At 37.0% G+C, this 9,830-nt stretch overlaps 1 long non-coding RNA gene across 1 annotated transcript; it reads right to left on the bottom strand.

Annotated features, from left to right (window-relative positions):
- Positions 1-2,951: 2,951 nt before the first annotated feature.
- LOC309481570 lies at positions 2,952-7,115 on the bottom strand. The gene is made up of 2 exons (XR_014200057.1): positions 7,003-7,115; positions 2,952-3,626 (listed from the first exon to the last, which is right to left on the bottom strand). It is a non-coding gene; the product is annotated as an uncharacterized lncRNA (long non-coding RNA).
- Positions 7,116-9,830: the final 2,715 nt, after the last annotated feature.

The raw sequence follows: 9,830 nt of genomic DNA, 5'->3' as shown, positions 1-9,830 counted from the left end.
TAGATAGCGCTTACAAAGGCGTTGCTTGATGACACCGTAAATGAGTTAATGTATTAAATTTGTTACTATGAAGCTGGGCGGAGCTGAGTGCCTGGGACATTTGCAAAATATGATACACCAGTGTTTTGCAAGTTTATGTCTTTTAATTCTTTTTATAACTGTCCACTGTACGTCCGACTGACTGCACTGTATTCTTCCTTTTCTAAACTGAACTCAAATGGCACTGAGAATTGGGTAAGAGAGAAACATAAACCACTTAATTGGGGAAACTAAGAGATGAAACAGTGCTGATGACCTCGGTCTGTGGTGGAGTAGTGAGTTTGATGTGTAATTAAACTCGAGGTTCTGTGGGGTGCGGACTGGATCCACTCCATCCTAGAGCTTCCGAACAAATGGGGTTTTTTTGGGGTGCGGACTGATGGGGCAGTGAACCCGAGGTTACCCCATGAGTCAGTCCTAGAGCTCCTCCTGTCCGTCCATCAGACATGTCCAATGGAATTCTTAGGCGTGCCGAATAAACACCACAGACACAGTACAGTGTAAGAGTAAAACTATGCAAAATAAGATAAGTTTATTCTATGCGTCATCTTTTTACTACTTTAATATTTTTTACTCTAATTTTATAACTGTATCATTTATCTCTTTTAATTCCTTTTATAACTGTTTTAATTTCCCTTGCTTTTATTTTGTGCTTATTTTCTATGCAAAGCACTTTGAATTGCCATATGTGATATTTTAATTCCTTTCTAAAGCACTTTGAATTGCCATAGTGTATGAAATGTGCTATATATAAATAAACTTGCCTTGCCTTGCCCTGCCTTGTATTGCCTACTACAAATAAAGCTCTTTCTGATTATTCTATATTTTAGCCACTTGACAAAATAGTGTTGTCTCAGGGTACAAACATGTAACTCATGGTAAATCAAGAAAACGAGATTCAAACAATAAGACCGTGTTTAGATATATTAAAATTATTTGTTTTCTGTTAATAAAGGTATCCAAAAAGTTGCTCACCTGTCTAATAAGATGCATAATATATTAAAGTGTTTTTGGTGTTTCCATGGTTTCTATGGAAGTAAAACCGAGGGTCACGCAAATATGATGTCATTGACAGGCGACGCAATGATACGGGCCATCACACTGGTTAAAAATGTCTGATTTCTTTATATTTAAACATTGTTTGGAAACATGTGGGATAAGTACACAAGCCAACAAAATATATAACATTGTTCTAGTGGTTTTTGGATATTTCAATCCACAAATCTTAAATATTGTGCCTTTGAGAAGTTGCCTTTGTGAGCATTATTGTCCATACCGTTTAAATATTTGATGCATTAAATTGTTTATAAATTACACAAGACATTTATAATGTTACAAACGATTTCTATTCATCAAGAAATCCTGGGAAAAGTATCAATATATCACTGGTTTACTATGTTTTTGATCAAATAAAAGAGACTTCTTTCAAAAACATTAAAAATCTTACTGACCTTAATCTTACTCGTGTGTGTGTGTGGGAGAGGGGGGCTCTAAAGGTTTCATTTTTTGTTATTTGCAGAATTGTCATGCATGTGTCTACTGCGTTGTTTTGAAGTTGATCAGTGAATTTTGACTTGATTTTAATTGATATCTTAATATAATTAGGTTGCTTTAGTTTTACCGGTCCCTTCTGTGAGTTCTTAATCATGATGGAGAATTTCCCCAGTGGGACTTTGAGTAGAGTAGAAGTGTTTAAGCATGTGTGTGTTTTATGATGGCAGAAGTGTAGAGCTGATTGTTGTAAATACAGGAACATATCAATCACTGTCTGACATGAGAAACTGAGTTTATGTGCTGGAGAGGAAGTGAGAGAAAGAGGAAAATGAGGAAGGGATGGACTGAGAGAGAGAAAGAGAGATTCATGTAGGAGCAAGTAAGCTGCCCCGAGGGAGCATGACTGCAGCTGTCAATCAGAGTTCAGACAGAGACTGACAGAGAATGACCTGAATGTGCAAATCACACACAGACACACACATAAAGAAGAGGAGAAAAAAGACAACATCACATTCCAGTTTACTGGAGACTCACATTTTGATACACGCAAGGTCTGAATTTGATGAAAACTGTACACTCTCTCCAACAGTGCTTAAAGTTTCACTCCACACACACTGTCACTGTAATGTTCTGCTGCTCATCTCATTTGATGGTCTTTTCATTGTTCCCATTGGGACAGAGGACAGAAATAACCAGTACAAGTTCTTGGTTGACCTGTTTAGATTGTCTTTATGTTTGGGAGAGACCACTATGATGTATTTAAAGGAATTTTGAATTTGTATTTTGATATGACAAAACAGAATACTTACTTAAACTGGAACTTATATGGAATGTTTTTCATGGAGGACATTTGATGTGTGTGTGTGTGTGTGTGTGTGTGTGTGTGTGTGTGTGTGTGTGTGTGTGTGTGTGTGTGTGTGTGTGTGTGTGTGTGTGTGTGTGTGTGTGTGTGTGTGTGTGTGTGTGTTGGTTTTCCGCAGAAAGATAAAAAATTATAATATAAATTTCACAACATAAGGGTGAGTAAATTAGATTTTTTTAAACATTTTGGGGGCACTGTCCCTTTAAAGCTCATTCTGTAGCATAATTAACCCAATTTTTTTAATTTGTCTCAATAGTTTTCTCTTATGGAAGTGGGATAGAGCCTGTTTTTGTGGATTTAACAGCAGAAATGTAAAGGCACTTGCACTGATTCTTTTGTGAAATTTGTTATTACTTGTCATGGCACCAAAGTTGTATATAACTATACACTGAAAGTAAGCTTTGTTCATACTGAAATCATGTTTACCTGCATTTTGTTTCCATCCTGTGGCTGTACTATTGAAACAATGAGAATCTGAACGTTTACGGATTCACTTCCATTGTAAGTGCCTCACTATAAACTTCTTAAAGAAAAATGAGGGAGTTCAAATACAAAATTACACCATAAATGGGCCTTTATTAAGGTTTACCATCTATTGAGGCATTAGTGTCCCAGTGTTGACGATTACACATCAATTCCATTGAATGGGAAGGTGACTTTTTCAATTGGAAATCAAGATTCTATTCATTTAGTAAACACTTTTATCCAAGATGACTTAAAATAGCTTTATAAATTGATTTAAACACTTAACATAAAGATCTAAGTCTTTTTAGTAACTACAAACTGATTAAGGGCAAATTACATCATATTTCAGTAAAAGTAGAAATGATTGAAAAATCTGAATGACGTTGAAGAGGTAAAAAGACGCAGCGGACGAAAGAAATCACACACGCAGGCTGTCATATGCGAGAGCAGTGCCAGTGTTGTTTATGTTGGGTGGCACTCTGCACTCTAGGGGTCCTTGTCACAGAGAGTTTAGGCGTCCGCTGCAGTGCCTGTGCTGGCAGGATGACTGGTGGGCAGACACCAGGGCAGATGGGCCTTTCACAAGACATCCTCATCTCACACACACAGAGGGGGAGAGAGACTTTCTCACAAACACTCACACACATGCACACACAGATATGCTGTCCACATTGCTGAGCATCTTGTTCCATGAAACAATGTCACAACCAATCAGTGTTCAGGAACGCCGTCGCCAAAGATATACATCTGCTGGACATCAGCACTGCTGAGAACCAAACACACACACACACACATTACAATTATATTCTCATGTTCCACGGTACTAATTAAAAATTACATTCCAGTGACCATTTTTTGTATGCACAAGTTTAATATTTAAATGACTACCATATGATTTGATGTTTTTGGAAGAAGTCTCTTCTGCTCATCAAGGCTGCATTTATTTGAACAAATATACAGTAAAAACTGTAATATTGTGAAAAATTATTACAATTTAAAATAACTGTTTTCTATTCGAATATATTTGAAAATGTCATTTATTCCTGTGATCAAAGCTGTATTTTCAGCATCATTACTCCAGTCTTCAGTGTCACATGATCCTTCAGAAATCATTCTAATATGATGATTTGCTGCTCAAGAATTTCAGTTGTGATACATATGTTTTATTTTTTTTCAGGATTCTTTGATGATTAGAAAGTTCAAAAGAACAGCATTTATTAAAAAAAAAAACATAACTGTTTTACTTACACTTTTGATCAATTTAATGCATCCAATTTAACGCATATATATATATATATATAAGTTTTATTTTATTTTATTTTTTATGTATTTTATTTATTTATTATTTTCTAATTGAGGACCCCAAAAAGAGGTTTTTATTTAACTAACTTTTGGTGTTCTACCTGCACATGTGCTTTCACACATAACATCACATATTCAACCAACCAAAGTTCCAAAAAGTGCCTTGGTTTGTGTGCGTGTGTGTGTGTGTGTGTGTGTGTGTGTGTGTGTGTGTGTGTGTGTGTGTGTGTGTGTGTGTGTGTGTGTGTGTGTGTGTGTGTGTGTGTGTGTGTGTGTGTGTGTGTTCATCCATCCATGTGTAAATAATAGTAGCCAAGGGCATGGATTTAGTCAGCATACAAGGTCACAGCGGCAAAGCCAAAAGAAAGAGAGAGAGAGAGAGAGAGAGAGAGAGAGAGGTTTGCTCATCTCATCAGAGTTTATAATTGTAATTGTATGTTCAACAGACTGTTCCAGACAAACACTGTAAAGCTCACCATAAGCACAAGGATAATATTTTACATATTCAAACAGTGGCTTATATTATATTGTGAACATTCATTTTTATTTCCCCCACCACCCACAGAGGCCATTAAATCATGAGCAGTGTGTGTGTGTGTGTGTGTGTGTGTGTGTGTGTGTGTGTGTGTGTGTGTGTGTGTGGGACATTCTAGAGAGAGATCACCAATGCATTAGCTAGACCTGCAGGCTCTCTGACACACACACACACACACAAAAGCAAGTCCAGTGGTGCAGGTTGGGAAATGAAGTATATGCCTGAAGAGAAACAAAGCAAACTAAGACACCTGAAGCACAGGTGAGACATGAAACGTGCAAGTACATGTTCTGCACACTAACGTCTCTCTTTTTGTTTGAAGATTAAAGGAATAATTCACCCTAAAAATGATCACGTTGCTCCATATTTGTGCTCTTCTGCATTGAGTAAAAACATGAAGTGCCCATGAAGATGTGAAACCCAAAATAGGACAGAAAACCCATCATAAACATATTCCATAGGACTATACACTATATATATTCCAAGTCTTCTGAAGTCATATGATAGTTGTGCATGATAAGCAGACAGAAATGTAAGTTGTTATTCACTGATTATCTTTTGATGTTTTTGGTCCTTTTTGAAGCTTGACTGCCTCTGGTTATTGTCCACTATAAAAAATGATCGCATATAAAGAATATTAGAGTATTTCAGTCTTTCTAAATTGTTACATTTTAAATCAATGCGTATTGCATTTCTTTGTAATTATTTGTGATGTTTACTAGCATTTTCTAAGTGAAAATTGTTTCATAGTATATCCTACATATATTTTTTGTGTAATTCTCTTTCTGTATTTTTGTATTGCATTTGTTGTTGTTTTTCCTGTTGTGCAATTTATGTGCGCTGCAATGCCTCAGTTTCCCCCCGGGGATTGAATAAAGTATTCTCTCCTGTCCTATATGCCTTGGTTGGATAGAAAAGACCAGGAGTTTGGAGGCCGCCAGGAGGGTGAGGAGATGATGACAGACTTTTCATTGTTGCCTACACTAATCCTTTAGATTGTGATGGCTCAGATTGTTTCTGTGTCTATGTTACTGAGAAGAACGAGTGTTTTCTGGATTCATAACCTTGACCTGTTTTTCTCTTGTCTCAGCAGCACCAGCAGCTGCTAACTCACAAACTTGCATGTAAGTACAAACACACACACACACACACACACATTCACAGACCTGATCACAGAAAAAGCGCTATACATTTGGTTATACAAAAGTTTCTCATTTAATTACTTGAAAGTATTGCAGAAGTTCATTTGAAAAATTAGAGGGATAGTTCACCCAAAAATGAAGATTCTGACACATTTACTCACCCTCACCCTCAAAATAAGATATTTTGAAGAATGTTGGTAACCAGACAGTTGATAGCCATTGACTTCCATAGTATTTAAAAAAAAATTCCTATGGAAGTCAATGGCTATCAACTGTCTGGTTACCAACATTCTTCAAAATATCTTATTTTGTGTTCAACAGAAGAGAGAAACTCATACAGGTTTGGAACAACATGAGGGTGAGTGAGTAAATGATGACAGAATCTTCATTTTTGGGTGAACTATCCCTTTAAATATTTAGTTTAGATTGAATAGGTGGAATTATCTTATTCTCTCTCTTTTTTTAGGGACTTTATTAGTTTTTCAACAAAAAAAAATCAAATTATTATTTTTTTATATCAAACATTTATTCATGACAGCTTGATTCTATGTGCGCAATATTTCAAAATCAATCCAGAGCCTTTGGGAAATTCAATGCCATAAATGTTTCAGGATCAATAATGGATATAAGTTTTTAGTCTTGGAATTTTTGGGCGAATTAATTAATTATTTTCTGATAATTCCACAAAGTTAATTGACCATTTAAGAGAGGAACTTTTAATGACTGTGTATTATCAGCTGAGATGCTGAGAATGACAAGTTCCCAAAGCAAATTCGAGGAGAAAAAGACTAGCTTGTTTATGATTGTGTGCGTGTGTGTGTGTGTGTGTGTGTGTGTGTGTGTGTGTGTGTGTGTGTGTGTGTGTGTGTGTGTGTGTGTGTGTGTGTGTGTGTGTGAGAAGAAACATCAAAGCTGAACTTTATCAATCATTTACTCACACAAACCCAATGAGCCAAAACCACAAACACACATCAAATAAAACCAGTACCGCATTGGTAGGCATTACTGTGTGTGTGTGTATTTTTATGAGTCTGTGTTTGCTATACCCGGAGAATCGTATTGGAAATTTACAAAACAAACAAACACCTTTATAGCCTTTCTTTGTGCTTAACTTCAATGCAAAACTTAAAGTAACCCTTGGAGAATCTTAAATCAAACATTACCTGGAGTGAGCTTCTTCATGTTCTTTGCTTTGAAACTCTCATTGAACCGCAGTGTGGAAGGAAGATACAGAGCCGGGGTAAAAGCATGGTGAGTGAGGAGGTCATGGGAGGTGTTTTGATTCAATGAAGCATTAAACATAACTGAAGTTATGCATACACGCCACAACCATTAACGACATCATGCTCAGTTAATGAAAGATGACATTGATTAACCATTCACTATTGCAAGAGGCCTATTTACATTTAGTCATTTAGAGGATCCTGTTATCCAAAGCCACTTCCAAATGAAGAAACTCACAAGCGGTTTATCAAACAGTCAATAATATTACTGCAATTTAGAGTTTCAAAAGTAAATCTGTATGAAAGCAGTTTTTCTAGATTGTTTAAATGCAGTAGTGCCTGTTTTATTAGCAAGTGTACGTCTTTAGCCATTTCTTAAGGGCTGTGATGGTCTCTGCTTGGGCATAATTTACTAGTCTGATATTTTTTTGTGAATATTATTATAAATACTTTAATTTGTAGAAAGAGTATTTGGTAACACTTTATTTTAATGGTCCCTTTTGAACATTCTGTTAACAATAAGTAACTTTGCAACTACATGTCAACTAACTCTCATTAGTATTAGCTTGAATTAACTGCCATGGTGATTAGAACAAATTTACACTTATTTTGCCATTTCAGTTTGTTGTCAGTTTATATTGCTATTCATTTGTGACGCATTAGACACATTCATCAAAGTGAACGATAACAAAACCTTATTGTTGTGTTGTAGGCTATTATTTAATGTGCTGTAAAATGCCATTTTGCTAAATATGGTAATACTTAAAAAAAAAAACTGCATGTATCCATTTAACCTCTCGCCCTCTCACTAAAAATGGACCCTTTTCACATTTCCGGGTTTCTCAGAAGCGAAGTCGTCAGAGTTGGGCAAACTTCTAGCAGTGAATGAGAGGCTACATTAAATATTTGTGTGTGTGTGTGTGTGTGTGTGTGTGTGTGTGTGTGTGTGTGTGTGTGTGTGTGTGTGTGTGTGTGTGTGTGTTCCCATTTGCTACATATAGTATTTTCACAACTTTTTAAAAGAGGAAAAAAATAGAGAAAGATTGATAACGGCAGTCAGAAGAGAGAAAGATGTCAACTTTACCATCACTTCCACAGCCAGTATTAGAGACGCCCTCACAGCAGTGTAAACTAGTTTTTTTGTAATTTGATGCAAAAGTAATATAATAGGCTACTAAGTATATAGTCATACATTTACATACATTTTAAAAAATAAAATTTGAATATAAAAAACATTTTGCAGGATGACCGTTCAAACGCGTCATCACAGTGTGTGAAAAGGGTCCTCACTCACGAGGGCGCGCAAAATGATTGACAGATAGAGCGCGTTTATGATTGGTTAAAGTTCTCTGATTGGCTAAAAAGGCGGGCCGCTGCCTGAGGCAGATTTGATATCTCAGGACACTTATTTCAGTGCTATCTCAGGTAGAGGAGCATGTGTTTGCTATTCCAAAATAATCGCTTACGGAACCTTTAAACTGCCTGATGAGACACTTTGCTTTTGATGTCCTTCTCGTCCACTGTGGACGCGTGTCATTGCCGTAGTAATCGCATATTTCCGTTTGTTTATCAGCGTGTTGTTTTGTCTTTTCCAAATAGTGACTGAAGTGGGGGTTATATTAAAAACGCCTCGATTTTTCCCACAGGCTGTGTCACGCTCAACGGGCTTTGACAAGCTCGCGCGCTGCTTATTATTCATGACGATCTCGAGCTGTTTCGGGATGTTGAATAGCCTATAATAATAATACACAGAGAGAGAAAAAAACAGCTCAGGATCAAATGGGCCAATTCTCCACGCCTGACACCAACTGCCGCCGAACGGTCGGATCCTGCCAGCCGCTCCCGTGATAATGAGCGGGATTTGTTAAACAGTAAATTAATGAATAATGAAATATCCAGGTTGATCAGTTAGGCTCGCGCTGCCTGCGGTCATCCCGCCTCGAGCAGGAATTACGCGCGCCCGGCGCGTGTCTGGATAAACCATTTTTACAGTCCATTGCGTGACAGCGAGCACTGGGACCTGAAAGCTCAGACAAAGCTCTTCTTCCTCCTCTCATCCCGAAAAAATAAGATGATGAAAAATACACACACACACAAAAAAAAAACCTTTAGTCTTAGGACGCAATAGGCCTATAGTCTGTTCCACCTCAAATCCATTTTAGTGACCAAGTCAGGCCTGAGGTCTATCAAGCAATCGATATTTTATGTTTCGGCATTGTATTCATGCCATTGTGTTTTACCTTTCCCTCTTTTGATCATGAAGGATAAAATAGATTTTCAATGACCGATTTTCAACTTAGCCTACATATGGCTTCAACCAATCATTAATGTTACAACTTTGGATAAAAGAGCTCAAAATTGTGTCAGCTGTTTGATACAATCAGGGAGCTTTTCTGTGGGCTATTGGTATTATAGCCCATTAGGCGTTTTGTTGATGCACATTTTATTTTTTATGCTCTGGGAAAAACATCTACTGAATTTAGATGTGTAGGCCTATATGATTAAAAAACAGCTATTGTTTAAAGTCAATAAGTATTATTGAGTAGGCTATAAAAATCAGTGATATTAGATATGGGTTTGGTCTTATGGGCTTTTGTTGTAGCCTATTGTTTTTTTTTTCTTTCTTTTAGAGGTAATGAGAACCGAGTTCGAGGGAAGGATGAAAGATCTCGGCTTGTGTTGTTTCAGGTCCCGTGGGTAAGAGGGAGGCTAGTCTTTTTTTCTGCTGAAGAGAAATCTCTGAATCTCGTCGAGATCCACGTCGCTCG

The sequence above is a fragment of the Leuciscus leuciscus genome, assembly GCF_965113295.1.
Source record: "Leuciscus leuciscus genome assembly, chromosome: 19".
NCBI lineage: Eukaryota > Metazoa > Chordata > Actinopteri > Cypriniformes > Leuciscidae > Leuciscus > Leuciscus leuciscus.
The sequence above is the reverse complement of the archived record's forward strand: the minus strand, read 5'-3'. Positions and strand labels throughout refer to the sequence as shown.